The 22,053-nt window shown below is 44.1% G+C and overlaps 1 long non-coding RNA gene and 1 pseudogene across 1 annotated transcript; one reads left to right on the top strand and one right to left on the bottom strand.

Moving 5' to 3' along the window:
• Window positions 1–1,447: 1,447 nt before the first annotated feature.
• LOC125542454 lies at window positions 1,448–3,387 on the bottom strand. The gene is made up of 2 exons (XR_007297929.1): window positions 3,310–3,387; window positions 1,448–3,241 (listed from the first exon to the last, which is right to left on the bottom strand). It is a non-coding gene; the product is annotated as an uncharacterized LOC125542454 (long non-coding RNA).
• A 2,585-nt stretch (window positions 3,388–5,972) lies between these two features.
• The window catches only part of LOC125546523, a 72,337-nt pseudogene continuing 56,256 nt past the window's right edge, over window positions 5,973–22,053 (top strand).

Raw genomic sequence — 22,053 nt, 5'->3', positions numbered from 1 at the left:
AAAATCAACCAGCTAGCCAATGGGGTGGCTCATGAAATTGCGAAGTTTAGCTTTATTAATAGATCTGATGGGATTGTTCTTAATAGTGTTCCGCCCTGCATGGTGAATTTTATAATGAACGATTGTAATAACCTTTTTTAATTAATTAATATATGGGTCTTTTTCAGAAACAAGATCATTAAACACGAGGGTGAATGTCAGGTGAACTCGGTCCTCGTGCTTGGTACGAAAATGTCTAATCATGCCACATACATCACACCAATCTGGAAGCCGCTCATATTTAATCCAAAAAGATCTGGCATTTGCAATCTTTCACCATACAAATTCCAAGAGAAGTCATTCGAGGCTGTTTCAGCAGCATCAAACTCCCTCACCTTTGAGGCGGAGACTTTACCATTGAGTTGTACCCATCCGGCAAATCATGAATCGGCACCCAAATCTTGAACTGGAAATGGTCGATTCTAGACGTCTTAGAAAATCCATCATACGGAGCTAGGATAACCGGGCTGCCACGGAATTGCGATGGACCTCCTCCATTGCTTTGTCACCTTCCAAGGTTAAGGTCACCTTCCAAGGTTACATGTTCTAGCCGTTTCTTCTCTGGTGGGGGAAACTGAAAAACTCACAACATTAAGGTCACCTTCCAAGGTTACCTGTTCTAGCCGTTTATTCTCTGGTGGGGGCGTCGGCTGTGGTGCTCTCCGACATGCAATTTTGTTCTGGTGTGACCGTTGCACGAAATTCAACCATCAGATGCTGCATTTTGGCCTCGTATTATGCACTGGTCCTTCTGGCCAAGTCAGCGTGCAAGTTCTCAAGCCAACTAGTGGGCGATGGTATTTCCCTTCACCAGTCCCTACCTCCAACGGCATGCCTGGCACCGTGTAGCTGCCAAATACATACAGATGTGTTGTCCATGCCCTTTTTTAATAATAACCTATTGATTTGGCTGTTACCATCTCATTTCCACTGTTTGCAAGTCTCTTGTCGACATTCAAATATTCAAGACTGTTTCACAAGGAATAAACATCTTGATAGATATTTTTCATCTGTTTGTGTAAATTGTGACCTTTGAACTGAAAACATTATATTGTCCAACCCTTGCACCGAAAACATTATATGATCCAGTAATGGGAGTAACGACTGGTGCCCTCGTCCCTCCTATTGCCGTTTGCGTCCCATTGTGATTCATATTACCCTGACAAATTCTTGAAACTCACCGTTTTCAAAATCAATGGGCCTGCCTTTTCACAGTGCTATTTTCTCATCAACAAATAGGCTACGCCTTATCTCCACATCACTATGCTTGTCCAAACCAGCTGCTACTAGCGCCAATCACATTAATATTATTTTTACGGATATCCGTGGGAGAGAATTCCCACCTGAATACGTTAATAAAGAAGTTGCCGATAAATTCATGAGAGTTTCATGGTTGTGCTAATGTGTGAGAAGAGGTGGTTCCACCAAAACACCATGGCTACCTAAATTATGTTCTCTAAGCTTATGCGTTCATAGAGTGAAGTCCAATACAATGTATTCTGTTTATGAGGCAGTACTACTCGGACAACGCCACCGTGATTGAAGCAGAACAAGAACAGATGTATTTTCCAAAGGTCAGCATTTGAGTCCCTTCCTCGCTGGAGATATTCAAGCTATCCTGGCCAAGGTGCTACGTCGAGGCATCGTGAAGAGCGGCGTGCTTAGGCGCAGTGTTGCCTCGCTGCAGGTGAGCTCACCGTCAGCATGTACGGCATCATGTTGGTATGTATGCATTATCCCACAACTCTTTGTTTTCCTCCACTATCCCACAGACCTCTCTATCCGCTCAAAAATCCCACAGACCTCTCTCCAACTATCTGCTGGGACTACACCTCACATCTCTTACACTATAGACTAGCTACACTGTTTCCTGGCTCACTACCTTCTCTCGCTACCTCTTACTAGCAAGCCTGATTACATGTATAGGCTTCTGTTAGCCTCTCAAGTCTGAACTAAGCTCACGCCTCTCACACAACTCCTGGGATCACTCCACGACTATATATATGACCCAACCAAATCACTTGGCTAGTTGGCTGGCTACTCACACGATCCTGCACACATGACCCAACCAAACCAACCACTTTTGTGCTGACCGGCTCACTCAATCCACACTCCAGGACTGCTGCCTATCACCTACGACTCAACCAAACCAGCTACAGTACATGCTAACAACTTTTGACAAAAAATAGGAAATATTTTACTACTTTGATGAATGTATTTTGTATTTTCAACAGTTCACACACGTCCACGGGTACTCTTAAGCATACATGAACACCTAAGAAACAATCTGAATTTTGGTGGATTTGTTGTACTACAATACCACTCTACCCTGTATCTAAACCTTTCAGTTTGCGTCAAGGTTCGTGCTATCCTTATCTAGAAATTTCTCTTTTTTGTTTCTTTCAATCAAGACAACATTTGACCTTGAAACTTTGCAGTTCAACTATACACAAGTGCCACTCATTATAATAAAATGTTTCCAATTTTTTTGATGAAGCATAAGTTTGTCAAATTTCAAATTCTGAATTAGTTGTATCATTTTTAAACATTTATATTGCGCCAAAGGATCTGAACTGGTCAGACCCTTGTACATCACCAGGCTGCCCTTTTTTATATTGCGCCAAAACATCCGAAATTATTTCTGCACATGGTAGTACTTGTGTGTTGTTGATCTGCGAAGTTTCAAGATCAAATGTTCTTTTATTGGGGAGAAACAAAGAAAATCGAAATACAATTGCATGAACTTTGATGCAAAAATGGAAGGCGGTGATAGAGGGTAAATGATGATAATACTGTTAGTACTTTCCATAAATTCCCTGAATTGCATACCAGAGTACTATCGGTCAAATGCTGGTCTTGTCAAAAAGAATACGCCTTACATTTTAAAACAGAGAGGGAGTAGCAAGAATGAGATGATTTTGCCTATACTGTTTATGTGGCAGTACTACTTAAATGCCACAGTGACGCAGACGGACAGCTGGGGTAATTTCCAATGACTTAAATGCCACATTGATGTAGACAAACGGAGGCGGCAGGCGAGGTGAGCGGCGGATTGTACAACACCATGTGGGTACCTCTGGACTGTCTTTACAATTAAGCCGTTCGTAACTTCAAATGCAGATTTTGAACCACGAAGAAAGAGATGATGAGACTGGACCAAGGATTCACTTGTAGATCGTTAGCTTGAAGTTTAGTGTTACTACTGCACAAAAGCAAACTGTTAATATCTTGGTGTTTGTTTTCCTCCACTATCACACAACACATACGTACCAAGGGAGACACGCTCAGGGATTTGCTTTAGCCCAGAGGCATTTCTCCTTGGTGGCACTAGGACTAGTACATTATTTCCTGCCCTCACAGCCTTCTTCTCTGCTCTTTACTTCTCTTATATAGCAAACTTGGTTGCATGCATATGCTTTAGACTCAGCTAAACTCACGCTTCATACACCAGTCCTGGAATCACTTCAATAACACATGACTCAACCAAATCAGTTGGGTGGCTACTCACATGATCCTACATGCATTGGTGTCTACCTACGGCTCAACCAAATCGGACAGCTACATACAAACACTTCTATCTGAGTCATGTCTATCAACATAAACGCATCTTTTTTTTCGATAAAGAACATAAACGCATCTAACGTTTTTTTATCTTTCTACACTGTTCCTTTAGTTCTGTACTGCAGTTGCTCACATACAGCTCCTGCAGGGAAGCCGGCAGGCCCATTTCTGGCAATGATAGAATTCCTGGACAAGCCTTGATAGATAGTTTCTTGACGGAAGAAAGACGATGCAGTTCCTTAGGCAGCGATATGAGATCAGAGCAGTAGCAAAAATCAAGAATATGAAGAGATGTAAGGTGACAAATTACTTTGTCTTGTTCTTCTGTGAACGATCTCACATTCTTCGCCTGCAGAGAATTACCATCTCATTTCCACTGTTTGCAAGTCTCTTGTCGACATTCAAATATTCAAGACTGTTTCACGAGGAATAAACATCTTGATAGATATTTTTCATCTGTTTGGATAAATTGTGACCTTTGCACTGAAAACATTATATTGTCCAACCTTTCACCGAAAACATTATATGATCCAGTAATGGGAGTAACGACTGCTACCCTCGTCCCTCCTATTGCCGTTTGCGTCCCATTGTGATACATATTACCCTGACAAATTCTTGAAACTCACCGTTTTCAAAATCAACGGCCCCGCCCTTTCTCAGTCCTATTTTCTCGTCAACAAATAGGCTACGCCATATCTCCACATCACTATGCTTGTCCAGACCAGCTACTACTAGCGCCAATGAGAAATTTTTGCATACAGCTACAAAATGGCCCGGCCCAAGTCGCTCGATTCGGAGCGCTGCCTGTGTGTTCCGGCGACATGAGACAAATAGGGAAAGCGATTTTTATCCACACGCCTTAACTCCATTTTTAGTTTTCTCCATTGTGCTTATCTGTTGGGCCTTGATTACGACTTGTAGTCCGCCTGATCCATTAGCGTGCTACGCAATTTTTTTTATCCATACGACCCCCTTATAGGTAGGTAGAATCTCATCTGAGGTCTCCATTGACGCGTAGCAACGCTTGTCTGGCAAGCCTTAATTTCTACTCTATTTTCTTCTTCTTTTTCGACACCTGGTTCATTTGCCGCAAATGCTACGCCTTTTTCAAGACCGTAGCAACGCTTGCCTCAAGTGATATGTTATGTGGGCCGGCCCAACAATATGTACCGAGTGATTTTGGGAACCTTTTGATATCCGGTTAGTGAAAATTTTGCACTATTTTGGTTGGTTTTGGAAAGGTTCTACAAGGTTTTTATTTTTATTTTCTCTATTTTTTCATGTTTTTATATTCATTTTTATTTACGTTCCAAGTTTTTCCCCTTTTTTGTATACAAATTGAAAAATTGTTTAGATACGAATTCAACATTATTTAGATATATGTCGAAAATTTATCAAACTATACACGCTAAATATTTGTAAAATGAACATTGAATATTATAAGTACAAAAAAAACTTTTTAAGAACATGCATTAAAATTCATTAAAAAATATCATGAATATTTTTGTGAACATGTAAACAGTTGTTAGAACATTTTTTCTAAAATATCAGAAACATTTTATTATATGTTACGAATATCTTTTGAAATTGTGTGAACAACGTTTTTACATTTCATAAGCATTTTTTTAAAATGTCATTAAACATATTTTTAAGCTTGCTAACATTTTTAAAATTCCATGATTTGTTTCGAATTTTACATTTTGTTCCAATTATGAGAAATGTTTTTATCATTTTAATAGAATTCTTAGAAAATATCATGAACAAAATTTAAAAAATTTGAACATTTTTAATGGCACAACTTTTTTCTAGTAAAAGAGCATGAATAGGTTTTCAAAACTGCATGGATTTTTTTAATAGATGGAAAATGTTTTTGTAAAATTAAGTAAACTAAGTCTTTATATATGCATATATAGAGAGAATATTTCAAAATATAAGTAAACGTAAAAAAGCATAAGGAAAAAATTTGCTTCGTTGCATCAGTGTTGGGCTAGGCCCATGCGAGAGTGCGGTGTAGGCAAAGTTACCTTTGGTCTCGCAATAAGCGAGACCTTGTAGCGCCCTCATTTGGTGCCTAACTTTGAAGTTCTTCTTTTGTCCCCTGCATCATACATAATGGTGGCGGTGGTCACAATAAACCGACAACTTATTATCCGGCAACAACAATGAGCATTGCATGAGAGCGCATGCTCTTTCACCTTTGTTTGCTGACTTGGTTTATAGAGGCTCACCATCGTTGTCATGTCAACTCATGCTTTATGCTCTCCGATCTGCGAGGACGTGCATAAATATGTCTCTCCTCTCGCAGATTAACTGTGTTTGGATGTGAAGCACTACTGGGATATTTGATTTTGCTAGTGTCAGCGCACTCGAGGATGACATTAGGTAAGATATTAACTGTATGCTAAACATGTCGAGAACTCACCATTAGAGTAATATAGCTCGATGATTTGACATGGTTTGATTGTGGAGATTAATTGAATTTGCCCCTGTGATATTTGTATATTGGTATAGATCTTGAGCTGATGGATGGTGGTTGCCATGGGAAGCTGCCGCCGCTCTGCTTTTTCTTAGCTAGCTTAACGAATGAGATGGAAAGGAGAAAAGATGAGGAAGAAACAAGCGGGGAAGAGAGGTCGGTGAAAAGATAAGGTTGTAGATGGAAAGATGGATGAGCTTCACGGGGGATAGCAGTGTTGTGCCGAGGAGGCGGACGACGAAGATGCGTTTGTGAGGCTACTCACATTGGAGAGTATCATATATTAGTTTTGTGCATACGATAGTAGTGTATGATATCACCTTCATAGTGCATAGTATTATATATGATCTTATTTGTTGCCATGTATGACACATATTAGCGTAACATTTATACTGTGATAAGGTATCTGCGTATGTTACTCTAAGCCTGTCTCTCATCATGCTTCACCTCCCGGAGCTCGACAACTCCATGCCCGACGAGTTCCTGGACCTCCTCGAGCCCGTCAGGCTGCCCGGCTGCGTGCCCATCCCGCCGATCCAGGACAAGTATGACCCCTGCTACCGGTCGATGCTGCACCACGCTAAGCGCTACCACGAGGCCGAGGCCTCAAGAAGGACGCCGCCAGGGTGCTCTCTCACCCCAAGCTTGGCCGCCCTCTAGTGTATAACATCGGTCCACTCATAGTCTCATACGTGCCGACGCCAGCGGAGAGCCGTGCGCTGCCTGCCTGGACTAGCTTGATCGGCAGCCTCCCAAGTCAGTCATCTTCGTCTTGTTTGGCTCTGGAGGTTTGCTGCCGACAAAGCATATGCCTGAGCTAGCGCCTGGGCTGGAGCTCAGCGGGCAGCGCTTCCTGTCGGTGGTGCGGAGCCCGAGCGATGAGGGGGCCGTGAACGCCAACTACTACGACACCGAGAGCAAGAAGGACCCCCTGGCCTACCTCCCACAGGGGTTTGTGGAGAGTACCAAGGATGCCGGCCTCCTCGTGCCATCGTGGGTGCCGCAGACGGAGGTACTGGCTCACAGGGCTACATGATGCTTCTTGGTGCACTGTGGGTGGAACTTGGTCCTGGAGAGCCCGGTGCACGGCGTGCCCATGGTCGCATGGCTGCTCTACGCCGAGCAGTGACATAATGCTGTCTTGCTGATCGAAGGGGTCAGGGTAGCCATACGAGAGCCGGTGACCAAGAGAAAGGAGGAGATCGTCGTGGCAGTGAGGGAGGTGATGGTTGGCCATCGCGAAGGCGCAAAGGTAAGAGCTAAGGTGGCGGCGATGCAGAAGGTGGCCACGGAAGCTCTCCTTGAAGGAGGTGCCGCCACGACCATGTTGGATGAGGTGGTGCATAAGTGGACATGTGGCGGGTATTGCTAGGTGTCAGCAAACCTACCAATACATCTCGCTCCTTTTGTCTGTGTGCATCACGATGATGACATGTCCTTTTTTAAGAAATTATAAAAACATCTCTCTTCTTCAATGTGGTTGTATGACATTTTTGAGAGTGGATTTTCAACTTTATATTTGATGAAAGGGCTATTTTGCATATACTATGTCGACATGGCAATAGTCAAGTGCCACAGGAGCAAGTGAACACTGGTCTGGGCAAGTTAGGGCTCTCGACCAACAACTTATATAGTTTTAGAACTAACCTTTTCTTTTGAAAATGAGGATGTACCCCCGGCCTCTGCATCTGGACGATGCATGCAACCATTTTATTAATTATTCACAAAGCCCTTACAAGGTAATACATCAGTAAGTCTGAAGCTGTCATCTTGGCAACACCTGTCGCTACTCCTATCCCCGTGATGAAAGGGTGCCAAATGTCCAAGTATCAAATAGACATCGTACCAACACCTAACATCTAATGCCGGATGCCCTATCCAAGCCACAATACCTGGACTGGGTTACACACCGGTCCGGCGCACTTTCACTGGGCACCACATGCACATGTTACAAGGGCGGTCACCTCCTTCATCCATCGATCCATCCTCAGATCAAATACTGACGCATCAACCATGCCAGGTCTTTTTGCCATCGACGCCACCACGATGCTAGACAACATCATCCTCCTGCACGGTTCCATCACCACCCATCGGACGTTGAGTCTCCATTGCGCCATGCCGCCGAGATCTGCCGCCATCGATGTGTAGGATGAAGCACCGCACCACCCCCTACCGACGCCCAACCACCAAGCCGTCCACATGTCCGTCCAACTGATGAATGTCTCCAAAGATGATGCCCCCACGGGGGTGACAACGAAGACGTCGCCATCAACCAATCCAGGAGGCCCCTCAACGCCTCCAACGAGGGCTACGACGTCCATGGGCGCCGCCGTCAATGTTAGCCTCCTCCAAATCTGAGGTTTTCCCCGAAAATAATGGAGCGAGGCACGCCCCCACCATCGCCTCCAAGCAGGAAAACGATACCCACGGGCGCCACCGACGATGGTGGCATCCTCACCCACTTCAGCAGCTAGGACACCATCTCCTTCAATACTTGATCCGCCGCTGGGAACCCACCGCGAGGCAACACCCACCGGCTAGATCCCTTTGGACTGACGATGAAGACAACTAAAGGTAGAGGAGGTCACACGCTGCGTGACCGGCGCCATGGCCACACACACATCGTCCCGAGGCACCTGCTAATGATGCACCGTCACAACCATGCCTCCAAGCTGTGACGGAGGGACTAACTTTCTCTTCTGAAGTTTTCTTATTGCGCTATCTCAGATCTGACTTCACCCACAATCAGCCCAAGATACATTGGCTTTTCGATGCTTCCAACCAAAAGTCACTTCTTTTTATCAAAGGATAACGGAAGACCACATCTTTTCGGTTGGATAGTGAAAATTTTACACCAGTTAAGTCACCTTCAAAGGCTAAATATTCTTCCGTTGTTGGCTGGTGGCGACAGAGACTGGGGTGCTCGGAGACGGTGAGGCTAGACACAGGTAAAGTTGCAGAAGTTCATGGGCATGCTACCGGGACATGCCAGTGCTGCGTGAGTAACATGGTGGAAGGCGCAAGTCTCGTCATCATAGAGCGATCACCGTTGGCTGAATAGTCACTATGTGGGTGAGTCATACAAAATGATCTACTATCCATGCGCCGTGTGCACTTAGATTCTAGTCCAAATGGCTTCCAGCCAGCTGATACAGTAGGGATCACACATGGTACCAGTCATATAGGAGAGCATCTGGCTTGTTTGTTTCACTCCAACACCTCACAAAAGTAGTATATATAGCTAAATATATAGTCCACTAAGTCTAAGACTTTGCACTTCCACTTGAAGCTATAGCTCCCACACGTTGTGATGGACTATATATTTCACTCCAACATCTCACAGAAGTAGTATATATAGCTAAATAGACCACTAGGTCTAAGACTTTGCGCTTCCACTAAAAGCTATAGCTCCCACACGTTGTCATGGATTATATATATAGACGAGGATGCCTAGATCATCCGATGGCCATGTATGTAGTCATGAGTATATTACTGCACTCTGGGTGGAATTTTGTTCGGGCTAGTCACACCCTGTCTCTCTTTACATTCACTTTACACGAAGAATGCATACATGCACCCCATGTGTGACCCTTACAGCAGGAAATTAAACCGGCTGTTGCGGCATTTTGGCCTCGCGTGTTATGCACAGGTCCCGCTGAGCATGTCAGCGTGCAAGATCCAAAATTTAATTACCGAGGTGATCTTTTTTTGTAGTTGATAAAACCTGAATCATCAGTTCATCACCTTCATATGAACAATGTTGCTTCTATATAACCTTTTGAGTTAGAATGGAACTCCGTTATGGGCTAGCTCTCGCATGTAGGCATGGAATCAAATCTTTAGAAGTTCTAGCTCTAGCAGAAGAACACTTTCACATCTAAATACAATTTTTTTTGACAAAGGATGGGAGTTCCTAACTCAAAATAAAGCATCCAGGGGATACAAACACAATGAGCATACACACGACATCTACATGACTAGAATGCACACAACAAACACCAATGCACACACACAATGACTCACGCCAGCAAAGAGCAAAATCATACAAGATCGAAGTTATGCCTAGGCCGAAGACCATCCACAGCAGCAACTTCTTGACCTCAAGAGGACATCGAGAAAGATTCTCTAGCAGGGAACGTCGCGGGTTCCAACCACTAGGTATCCTGTGTTTTCATCCTAGAGATAAAGTTTGAGAAAATCCGAGTAATGCCTTTGACAACTAGAGTCAAACCTAGGGTTTTCACTTCGGACCTCAAGACCGAGTACTTGAGAAGGACCACAAAATCGAAGGCACAGGTGTTGTCGCTACCACTTTTCATCCCAATAGCTCATGTGTAACATGATCTTGACATGGAGATGTCATGCAAGTGAAGACCATGCCCGAACAAGCATGCAGTCAGCTGCGACAAAATTTGGTCGCCGCCAAAGGCTCCGAGCGACGAAGATCATCATCTCATATGTGACAAAGAATGATGAGGGATGAGTGCACTGACACCGCCAAAATACCAATTCAATAAATGGTCTAAATATCAAAGGAGAAAATCTGATCCATGAACTGCATACTAGAGTAATTGTTGGTCAAATATTTGTCTTAATGAGAGAAGTACGCCTTACATTTGTATTATGTTTATTCTTTATTTTTGACCACATGTTTTTCACCAGAATACATACACTAGTCAAAAGATTGTTAACAAGTTGGGGGACTTGTGCTAGTGAGCGAGGAAAGGTGGTTAGGCAAAGGCACTGTGGCTACCTTTAAACTTGGTTCTCTTCCCTCAAGTCCATCCCAGACAATGTTTTCTTTTTGGGTGGTAGTACCGGTCAGATGCCGCAATGAATAAAACAGACGATCAATTGGGGTAATTTCTATTGATCAACATATGAGCCCCATTCGTATCAGAGATATGCATGATGCCCTCGCTTGCATGATACGAAACGGCAGTAAGAAAAGGTGCATGCTTGCCTCGTCGCTGGCAACCTCGCCGTCGGCACGTAGAGTGACGCCATGCAGGTATGTTTCCAGTGTCCCACAACTCTTTGTTTTCCTCCACTACCTCACATATCTCTTTTCAACTAAATGCCGGAGCTGCATCTCACAGTTCTTCCCTTCACTCCCACAACTCATTCTCGTTGTTTTACACAACACACACGCCAACACAAGCACCAAGAGAGAAACACAAGAGGCCTTTTCCTCTCCTGTTAATTTCTCTTATATAGCAAACTTGGTTACATGTGTCGGCTCTTAGCCTCGACCAAATTCACGCCTCACAGCACCATTTAGTGGAATCACTCGACGATCACATGACTCAACCAAATCACTTGGCTGGCTACTCACACGATCCTGCATACATTAATGGGAAAACACGTATCGGTTAAGCTTGAAATGCATGTTGTATATCTTGAGGCGGTCCCCTATGGTTGAACTACTATCCCTGAAAAAGGCTTTCATCCAGATTTACAGGAGCAGTTTTAACATGCTCCTTCTTACCTCCCCTTTTCACATGATGTGGTGCGCTGCCGGTAGAACTCCATCTTGGTGAGCCTGGTGCCCAGTGTAGCCATGGTGGCGTGGCTGCTCTTCGCAGAACAGCGGCAGAATGCCGTGATGCTAACCGAGAGGGTTGAGGTAGCCATACGAGAACCAGTGACCAACCGAAAGGAGGATATTGCCGTGGCAGTTAGGGAAGTGATGACAGGCCAAGGCAAAGGCGTGGAGGTAAGAGCTAATGTGGCGGTGCTGGAAAAGGTGGGCACGGAAGAGACCATGCTGGATGAGGTGGTGCGCAAGTGGACATGTGGCTAACGACAAACCTACCATTTCATCTCACTTCTCCAATGTGGTTGTACGATTTTTGTTTTGTTCTCATATATTTTCATCGCCATTCCATTTTGAGATGCATAATTGTTGTCGATAGCTGAAAAAAATCGTTTGTGTACAGCCTGCAAACTCTTCCTCTTGCATCCTCTGGCAGATGCCGCCATATACCCAACATTACCATCGGACGATACCTGCTCATATGCTTGGTTGGTTGCTTCTCTTGGCTTCTGATCAGATATGTACGAAGATTGCTACCTTCTGCTTCTTCGATGCAGCAGCGATCCGAATGTGATTTTCTCACGGCCGAGCGACTGGAACATTTTCCTCTATGCGATGGGACAGTGGCCGGTATGCCCTTCCGTCCAGCGTCCCTTGCAATAACCATCTTCACCACGCGCCCAAACACACCCCCATGACCGGATCGAACAGGAATGACATCCACGACGATGTCGCCGATATATAGCTGCTGCACCCAAAAAGCAGAAGCTAGCAATCACATATTGGTACTTTTTTTCAAGGCGAAACAGCAAGTAAGCAAGGTGGTGCGCAAGTGGACATGTGGCAAGTATTGGTAGGTGTCAGCAAACCTACCAATACATCCCATTCCTTCTGTCTGCGTGCATCGTGATGATGTGCCTTTTTAAAGAAAGAAAAACACCTTGCTTCTTCAACGTGGTTGTACGGTATTTTTGAGAGTGGATTTCAAATTGTATTTTTGTAAGGGTTATTTTACACACGCTATGTCGACATGGCAACCGTCAAGCGCCACATGAGCAGGTCAACACTAATCTGGGCAAGTTAGGGCTCTCGATGAACAACTTGTATAGTTTTGGACTAGCTTGAAACCCCAAAAATAGTTATTGGACCTATGACTATGATACATTTACTCTTCTACATTTTTCTAATTGCGCTATCAGATCTTACCTCACCCACAATCAGTCCAAGATACATTGCCTGAAAATTTCACACTAATTAAGTTGCCACTGAAGGCTAAATATTCCTTTCATTTGTTGGCTGGTGGCGGCAGCGACTGTGGTGCTAGCCAACGGTGAGGTTAGGCATGAGAAAGTTGGAGAAGTTGATGAACATGCCGGGACATGCTCGTGCCGTGCGAGTACAACATGGTGGAAGGCGCAAGTCTCTTCGCGACAGAGCACCAACGTTGGCTGAGCCGTCACCATGTGGGTGCTTGTTGAAGTTATACAAAATGATTTACGTCCATGCGCCCTATGCACTTAGATTCTAGTCCAAAGGGCTTCCAGCCAGCTGATACAGAAGGGATCATACATCGTACCAGTCATATAGGAAAGCATCTGGCTTATTTGTTTCACTCCAATATCTCATAGAAGTAGTATATGTAGCTAAATAGTCCACGAAGTCTAAGACTTTGCGCTTCCACTTAAAGCTATAGCTCCCACACGTTGTGATGGACTATATATAGACGAACCAACATGCATGCATAGATCACTCGATGGCCATGTATGTTATCATGAGTATATTACCCCACTCCGTGCAATTTCGTTCGAGCTAGTCATACCTTGTTTCTGTTTACCTTCACTTCCCATGAAGAATGCATGCATGCACCCCATGTGTGACCCTTATAGCATGAAATTAAACCGGCTGTTGCTGCATTTTGGCCTCGCGTGTTATGCATTGGTCCTGCTGACCAAGTCAGCGTACAATACTTTCAAATAGAAGAGACTTTCTCGAGAAAGAAACCTCTCAAGAGATTGTATCCGTTTGACTCTTGACAAAGCTGTAATCTTTGCAGCGAAAACATTTTATGGTATAGCAATTGGAGTTACAATTGGTTTAAGGTGCTACTGCACTTCTTTTGTTGTCACCCTGTTGTTGATGCGGCCCATTTAGAAGACCACTCTCCCAAAAACTGGACATATATTGAAGTTATCTAATAAGACACTACACTTAGATTCTTGAAAAAATCGGCGTTGTCTTTTTCCTGCGCTGGCTGTGAGGAATGAGCACGCCAGTGGAGGATTATTTGGTCGAGGCCATATCTTGAAGTTACCGAACCTTTACAAGACAACTTTTTGTGCAAATAGAAGATAAAACAACTTCTATGTGGAAACCTACACAACATGTGTGACTCTTACCGGAAATTAAATCATCTGTTGCTGCTGCATATGGACTAGTGATATATGTGTCCTAGTCGTTATGGACACCACTCCAATAACAAATAATTTTTCTTCTAACATTTTGTATTTCCTAAAGATGCGCTTCGGTTGCGGTGGGCTTGGAAGGCACGTACATCAAATAATCGTGCATGCAGCATCTTACTAAACCCTTTGGAAAATTTTGAAAGGCGTCTACTAAATGATGTTGCTCGTGTTGAGTTAGGCAACAGAAATAGATGTTTCTTCTGGACTGATAAATGGAGCAATGGTGCCACAGTAGAAGATATCACACTAGATGTTTTCAATTCCGTGCCTCCGGTCGCCGGGGAGAGAAGAACAATAGCACAAGCAATGATTAGTGAAGTATGGATCAAAGACATAAAGGGAAAAATAAATATTCACATTTTCCATCAGGTCTTAACCTTATGGGAGGTGATTTCTGAAGTTCAAATCACACATGGTGCTGAAGACAAATGGATCTGGTCGTGGAATTCTAAAGGTGCCTACTCGGTGAAATCTGTTTATAAAGTACACTTCGCTGCGTCAGTTATGTGTAGTATTGCTTACACCATTTGGAAGCCTTGGGCTCCTTTCAAATGCAAGCTCTTTCTCCGTTTGGTCGTCAAGGGGCGTGTCTGGACAGCAGACCGTCTAGCTTAGCGTGATTTTCCTCGTAATGCTACATGTTGTTTCTGCAACATTGCGCAAGAATTAGTTCATCATCTCTTCATGGGCTGCAGTGTAGGGACCATCATTTAGAGTTCAGTGCTTCTTTGGGCAAATCCAAGTGAGGCCATCCCCCAAAATGCTCCTGATCTCCGGGATTGGTGGCAAGACACCAGAAATAGAGTCCATGAACCCAGAAGGAATTCCTTGAACACTGTGGTACCACTAATTATATAGAGTTTATGGAGGGAAAGAAATGACAGAATTTTTTAAATTTGCGCACACCGCTTCAAGGAATCATCAATCAAATTAAGATTGACGCGGTGCAATGGGCAGAAGCAAGTCTAGGTCATTTTGTATTACACTAGTTTCGTTCAGTTTGCGGTGTCTGTAGACAATTCTGGTGGTTAGGGCTTTGGGTCTTCTTTGTTTGCAGTAGTTTAGGTTGTCCTTGCTGTAACTCTGATGGACTTTGGTTGTGTATTGCTCCCTCTCGCTTTAATATAATACATGCACTCCTCCTGCATGGTTCGAAAAAACCACAATAGTTTGCATCTTTAGACAGAAAGACTTCAATTTTTGAAATACGAAATCTGATTATTTCCAAGGCCATGGTTTTCTCGCAAAATAAAGCATTTTCTAATTGATACTACATACTTTAATGTCATGGTTGTAAGTGACCTGGTCAGCATGCAAAATCAAGTCCAAAATTTTGAGTAAAGATGCAAAGCCAACTAGTGGATGGTGCTTCCTTTTCCCATGCGGTCCCTGCCTCCAAAGATCTGTCTAGCCATGTGTACGTGATACATGCAAACGAGTTAACTACAGCGTTTTATTATACCCTCGCAATTTGGTTGTTATTGTCTCCCTCTTAGTGTTTATGAAAGTTTTATTTTTAATGTGTTTGAGTCTTGTGTGCACATTTTCAAATTTCAAGTGTGTTTCTAGAGGAAGAGACTTTCTGAGAGATTTTCTTGTTTAGTTCTTTAGTGAACTGCAATCTTGGCACTGAAAACATTACATGATATAGTAATTGGGGTAACAACTGGTACCGTTGTCCCCCCCTATAGATGTTTGCACCCCGTTATGCTGAGGAAACCGATACCAAAGGCTCGTATCGAGCCTTACTATTACTTTACTCTTTTCTTTTCCAATGAGGGACTATGGAAACAGATTTGGACTAGAAATCCTAATACAATTAGGACTCGTACTTGCTCCTATTCCTAATCCTACATGTACTGGGACAACATGGTTAATTTCTACATTCACCTGCTTAACCTTGTAATAGAGGTAGACGTTTTGGGCATGCGGTTGGATGACACCCTCCTGTATCCATGTCCACAGATGCGGATGGACAGTGAGTCCATTTTTCGGCACCGAGTTGAAGATGCGCTTACGTTCCCTAAAAAAAACTTGAAAATATGTCACCGCACAAGCTTGCCAACATATTGGCAAGAGTTACATGCCTTTTCGCACTAGCGCATGAGTAGAGGTAGTTCGTCAAGATATCATAGCTACCTTCAAACTTAGTTGTCTAAACCTATGAGTCTATAGAGTGAAATTCGATACAATATGTTCTATTTATGTTCTTTCAAAAATTAATGTTTATATGGCAGTACTAGTTAAATGCCACAGAATGAAACAGGCAAACATCTGGGGTAATTTCCAATTATCAGGATATGCAGTTAGTTTCTCATTGGAGATATGCAATATGTGCTCACTTGCGTACTACATCCCGACATGGACAAGAAGCTCCTCTGTCCCTCGCGAGCTCACCGTTGGCATATACGACACCATCATTGTCTGTTCGAATAGCACTATCCCACAACTCTTAGTTTTCCTCCACTATCCCACATACCTGGTCGACTAACTGGTGGGGCTTCATCTCACAGCTCTTCCCTTCACTCTTACAACTCTTTCTCCTTGTTTTACACAACCCACCACACACACGCACCGAGAGGGAAACACTAGATTTGCTTTGCGCGGAAGCATTTCTCCTTGGTGGCACTAGAGGCTAGTGCGTTGTTTCCAACTGTTAACCAAATAGCAAACTTTGTTCCTCACAGCCTTTTCCTCTCCTCTTGGCTTCTCTTATATAGAAAACTTGGCTACATGTGTAGGCTGTTAGCCTCAGCTAAATTCATGCCAAACACCATCACTAAGTGGAATCATTCAACGAAAACTCATGACTTAACCAAATTGCTTGGCTGGCTACTCACACAACTCTACATACATGCAAGGGAAAACACATATCTGCTAAGCTTGAAATGCATGTTGTATATTGAGGCGTCCACTTTTTTTTAACATAGGTGTCCCTCATATTGTTATCATACTATCATTACGAATTATTATGTGCATCAACACTGACCACAACAAGCTTCTTTTATTAGATGATCTCCAACCTATGCAACAGATATTCTTCGTATAAATCCACCAAACGGTCATGAGTTTCAGCCTCTTGGCAAACTCTTCAAAGTAACCGGCGTCAGAGAATTCATCCTGAAAATGGTTTCCCTGAGAAGCATGCCCACGACCCCTTCCCAGCCTATCACTATGTGCGCCACCACGACCACGGACCACCAGTGAGCATAGTCGAAAGTAGATCAAAGATAGCTAAACACAAATGTGTTTTTCTTCTGTCTTCCGCATCTCCCACCAAAAATTAAAAAGGTCTAAAAGCCCTGTTCAAGAATTCATCCGATTAACCAGTTAACTTGCCAATTAATCCCTACTCATAGGGTCACCGAGTAGCCGGTAAACTGATAAATTGTCCGACTAATTGATTAAATGGCCGATTAACTTGCCGATTAGCCTATTAATCCCCTACTCGCCAGCCAACCGAGCAGTTACCAGTTAACGATTTCCTCAACAATGTCTAAAAGTAAGGGAGGTATGGGATTTCAGGACCTCAGATTATTTAACAAAGCCCTCTTAGCTAAAAAAAGTGTGGCAGTTGTTCGTTTATCCGGAATCGTTGTGTGCTATGGTGATGAAGGCAACGTATTATCCTCTGGGACATATTCTTGATACAGTGGTTCCGCAGTCTGCGTCAGTGACTTGGCAAGGTATTATGCATGGTCTGGAACTTCTTAAGAAGGGAGTCATTTGGCGGGTGAGTGATGGATCTAGCATTGATATCTGGAGGGATAATTGGTTACCTAGGAGCTCTGGCCTTAAAATTTCAACTAAAAGGCATAATACTAGATTGAAGTGAGTCTCCGATTTGTTCTTGAGCGGGAGAAAGTTTTGGAATGAAAATTTGGTTAAGTATCTTTTCCATCGCCATGATGCACAGGAGATTCGTAAGATTCAGATCCACACTTCTAGGGATGAGGATTTTATTGTGTGGCACTATGAGAAGAATGGTATATTTTTCGTTAAAAGTGTGTGCAATTTAGCGCTTAAGTTGAAGGATAGTCACGATAAAGCGGGTCAATCTAGTGGCGAACCAAACGGAGAAAGAAGGCTTTGGAATCTAATTTGGAAAGCTAATATTCCTCAGATGATAAGAATTTTTGCATGGTGTGCCACATCTGATAGCTTGGCAGTCCAGACTAATAGAGTTAAACACCATCAGATTACTTCAGGTATGTGCTCTATTTGTGGAGTAGAAGATGAAAGCACTTTTCATGCTCTTGTTACTTGTTCAATGGCTAGTGCTATGTATTGGCTTTGAGAGAGTTGTAGAATATTCTTGATGAAGAATTTTTCAAATTCTCGAGACCATATTGGCTTTTGATTTTGTTGGCATTTGAGCTTGCAACAACGAGAGAAAATTTTGTTTCTTTTCTGGCAAGCGTGGCACCTGAGAAACGATTTAATTATTAGAAAAGGGAAGGAATCCTATCATGATATTATTGAGGTTGTTCCTAGTAACAAAGGTAAAGGAAAAAATGGGAGGTGCTATACCAATTTCCGCACCATTACAAGATCATATGGTGTGGAAACCTTATGATTATATCAAGATCAATGTCCATGCGACTTATGTGGAGAGTATTAATGCTGTTAGTGTGGGGGTGGTCACTAGGAACTCATCTAGTGAAGTTATTTTTTCTTTGTAGGACTTTTTGGGTCAGTGTTCCAGCGTGAATGAAGCTGAGCTGCGTCCATGCATGGCAGACATTTATATTGTTATTACTCTTCATAGGTCCATTATTCTGGAGACTGGTTGTGCTTTTATTCGTTCTTTCCTTGCAAATGAGAAGCTTGACAGGTCTCCTCTTGTTCATATGAAGAAATAAGCCTTGAGTATATCCAGGATGATCAAGGATTTTAAAATTGCGAAAATCAACCAGCTAGCCAATGGGGTGGCTCACGAAATTGCGAAGTTTATCTTTATTAATAGATCTGATGGGATTGTTCTTAATAGTGTTCCGCCCTGCATGGTGAATTTTGTAATGAACGATTGTAATAACCTTTTTAATTAATTAATATATGGGTCTTTTTCAGAAACAAGATCATTGAACACGAGGGTGAATGTCGGGTGAACTCGGTCCTCGTGCTTGGTACGAAAATGTCTAATCATGCCACATACATCACACCAATCTAGAAGCCGCTCATATTTGATCCAAAAAGATCTGGCATTTGCAATCTTTCACCATACAAATTCCAAGAGAAGTCATTGGAGGCCGTTTCAGCAGCATCAACTCCCTCACCTTTGAGGCAGAGACTTTACCATTGAGTTGTACCCATCCGGCAAATCATGAATCGGCACCCAAATGTTGAACTGGAAATGGTCGATTCTAGACGTCTTAGAGAATCCATCATACGGAGCTAGGATAACCGGGCTGCCACAGAATTGCGATGGACCTCCTCCATTGCTTTGTCCAAATCACCAAGGCACAAAAACTTTGATATGAACAAATTATCCACCAACGATCTAAACTTTACTTCCAGAGCTAGATCTCTTGTAATTCTCATGTTTTATAAAATAATCTCACTATACTCTTAACCTATGTGGAGTCTGATGACGGCCACTCAGCAGGTTGCCTCCGCCAGCAACAATTCTTCCTTCTCAAACACCACATCATCAAGATTGGCTTGAGTCAATCCGAGCCTCTTCACCATCTTTTCAAGGTCATGATCCATAGACAAACTAGACACCATCCTTGAAACCTTGGACACCTGAGACTATCTCATGATCCAGACCCGAAGGCGCGCCTGCCCTCCAAGCAGTCGCACCAAAGTCGGTATGTGACACAAGGTTGCCCCTGAGTCAGCCTGAGTGGGGATTGCCGATGGGGATCAGGCGGGGTGGGGGTGGGATACTCAACGTGGCCAGAGGACGATGCGAGGAGGTAGACCTAACATGAGGGGGAAAACTCCACAATAAAATCCACGCGAATATTGTGGCTTCCATGGCTTAGATATGCGTGAACCATTTTCCGTTTTTCAGTACTACTGTGAGACATTGTTGCTTGCTTACGAGCATTCCAAGCGATCAAGTTAGGACCCAGAAATACCGCATAACCCCCCGTGGATCGCCTGTCATCAGGACTACCAGCCCTATCTGCATCAGAAAAAGCTGAGAGCTCATACGAGGGTGCAGGCTGAAGAAGCAAACCATCGGAGGCAGTAAGACTGACATATCGCAAAATACGCTTCACAGCTGACCAATGAGACGTCCTAGGTGCATGCAGAAATTGACACACACGGTTGACTGCGTAGGAGATATCAGGCCTGGTAATAGTAAGGTATTGCAGACCACCAACGAGGCTGCGATACTCAGTAGCATCATCAGAGGAGAGAGAGTCACCATCAAGAGCAGACAACTAATCAGTGGCAGACATCAGAGTGATAGCATGTTTGCATTTGAGCATTCCAGCACGGTGCAACAAGTCCAAGGAGTACTTTTTCTGAGTGAGAGTCAACCCAGCGGAGGACCGTGAAACCTCAAGACCAAGGAAAAAATGCAGAGCACCTAAATCCTTGACAGCAAAATCGTCACTGAGGGCAGTCACAAGACGACCAGCAGCAACATCAGAGGAACTGATGAGAATGATGTCATCAACATAAACCAAGAGATACATCGTAACCTCAGAGCGCTGTAGGAGAAATAGCGACGTATTAGCAGTGGAGGGAGTAAAACCAAGAGCCCGAAGAACAGATCCAAGGAGAGCATGCCATGCACGAGGAGCCTGTTTGAGTCCATACATCGCCTTAACCACACGATAGAGATGATGAGGGCATGCCGGATCAACGAAATTAGGCGGCTGACGCATATAAACCTCCTCCTCCAGAATTCCATGTAGGAAAGCGTTCTGCACATCGAGCTGACGAAGGAACCGTCCACGAGTAACAACAAGAGACAGTAGTAATCGAATAGTAGTAGGCTTGATGACTGGATTGAACGTGTCTCATAATCAAGACCATACCTCTGTTTGAAGCCCTTGGCAACTAATCGTGCCTTGTAGCATTTTATTGAGCCATCAGCATGTCTCTTGACTTTAAAAACTCACTTGTAATCAATGACGTTGACACCAGATACTGGAGGAACAAGATGCCAAGTGTCATTCTTTTGTAGAGCCTGAAATTCCTGTTCCATTGCATCACGCCAGTGAGGGGTACTCAGTGCAGCCTGAAAGTGATGAGGCTCTGCAGTGGGATCGACAGCAGTGTGAGCCATGCACGTAGCAAGCCACGCAACCGTCCCATCGTGCGTTCCTTTGGACAAAAGACACCGGATTGGCTCCGTGTTCGAGGATGAAGAGTGACAGCAGGCTTTGCTGGCAAAATCGATGCAGCAAATGACGTTGACGAGGCCGGCACAGAACCAGATGAGTCGAGATCATGGGAGGCCGAGACAGGGCTGGTCGGCGACCCGAGCGCTAAGACGGGACTGGCCGGAGAAGGTGACTGCACCTTCGGGCCAGTGGAGGCAGCAGCCGGCCCAGGCGAGAGGCCCGTCAGTGCGGGCGAGGCCGACACCGGCCCGGGCGAGACGACAGCCAGTGGACCAGGCGAGCCCAGCTAGGAGCCGTGGCGGGACCGGCGCCCGCGGGACAGCCTCCACGGGTGAAGCGGTGACGGGTTGGCGGGTGCCACTGCTGCCACCCGACATGCATGGCGCATGCACGTCTCGATCAGGAGACTCATCCGTGACCTGTTCATCAAGAAGCTCAAGCCGAGTGTCGCGTCCAATACCCGCATCATGATTAGGAAGCAACGCAGGGGCATATGCAACATCCACAAATTGATTAGGCGAAGGTATAAACATGGGCACCGGTGATGTAGGAATGGTAGAGTGAGTCGGAAGTGCATAAAAAGGGAACACATTTTCATCAAACACAACGTCACGAGAGATGTAGACGCGATTGGTAGGAACATGTAAGCACTTGTACCCTTTGTGAAGAGAACTA

Source organism: Triticum urartu, chromosome 3, assembly GCF_003073215.2.
Source record: "Triticum urartu cultivar G1812 chromosome 3, Tu2.1, whole genome shotgun sequence".
Lineage (NCBI taxonomy): Eukaryota > Viridiplantae > Streptophyta > Magnoliopsida > Poales > Poaceae > Triticum > Triticum urartu.
Note: the sequence above shows the minus strand (reverse complement) of the source record. Positions and strands in the feature narration are given on the sequence as shown.